The sequence below is a fragment of the Propithecus coquereli genome, unplaced genomic scaffold (assembly GCF_000956105.1).
Source record: "Propithecus coquereli isolate 6110/MARCELLA unplaced genomic scaffold, Pcoq_1.0 Scaffold188, whole genome shotgun sequence".
Lineage (NCBI taxonomy): Eukaryota > Metazoa > Chordata > Mammalia > Primates > Indriidae > Propithecus > Propithecus coquereli.
Genome location: NW_012143634.1, coordinates 27,314 through 28,380, shown reverse-complemented (window position 1 = coordinate 28,380; position 1,067 = coordinate 27,314). Strand labels below are relative to the sequence as shown.

At 37.6% G+C, this 1,067-nt stretch overlaps 1 protein-coding gene across 1 annotated transcript in view; it reads right to left on the bottom strand.

Annotated features, from left to right (window-relative positions):
* Positions 1-1,067, bottom strand: part of BMP15 (bone morphogenetic protein 15) — a 19,877-nt gene that overhangs the window by 1,288 nt on the left and 17,522 nt on the right.

Below are 1,067 nucleotides of genomic sequence, written 5' to 3'. Positions count from 1 at the left end.
GCAATTGTGAATTTTGTAATAAACATTTGAGTGTAGGTGTCTTTTTGATAAAATGATTTCTTTTCCTTTGGGTAGATACCCAGTAGTGGGATTACTGGATCGAATGGTAGTTCTACTTTTAGTTCTTTGAGGCATCTCCATACTGATTTCCATAGAGGTTGTACTAGTTTGCAGTCCCACCAGCAGCATATGAGTGTTCCTCTCTCTCCACATCCACACCAACATTTGCTGTTTTGGGACTTTTTGATAAAAGCCATTCTCACTGGAGTTAAGTGATATCTCATTGTGGTTTTGATTTGCATGCCCCTAATAATTAGAGATGTTGAGCATTTTTTCATATATTTTTTGGCCATCAGCCTATCTTGTTTTGAAAAGTTTCTGTTCATGTCCTTTACCACTTTTTAATGGGGCCAACCCCATTCTTATCACCAGCCTTGAAAGTTGATGTGATTGTTTCTTGGAAATGTCCTCTGGTGGGTCCAATGTATGCTACTGCTCCAAACCCCCCAGAAGAGTGTACCAACTGTCTTTCTAACCTTCCAGTTGGGATACAGGGGCAGGGTTATAGATGATTGGAACAGGATCTACTAAAAGATATTTACCAATACTCCCTACTTTAGAAAAAGCCAGTATGTGAAAAAACCTAACTGTATACATTGAATGATTAGGAGATGATTACTGGTACAACAAAAGGGGCTCTTGACACAACAAAATGGGTCACTGCTAGTTGCTCTGAGCATCAGGAACTCTTAAAGCTCAAGTGTGAGTTAATTTTTCAAACTATAATGTGCCAGGCATGCTGGTAAAATGCATGAAATTTACGAAGAATAGATTTTATCCCATTTTGGGAACATGGCTATTGTATGAAGTACACATGTATAATGGAAAGACAACCCATGTTTACAGATCAGAAGACTTAATAATGTTAAGATGGCAATACTACTCAAACTTGTCTACGGATTCAATGCAGTCCCTATCAAAGAAACCCAGCTGATATTTTTACAAAAATGAAAAAGCTCACCCTAAAATTTATGTGGAAATCGATGTGACCTAGAATACTCAAAAAA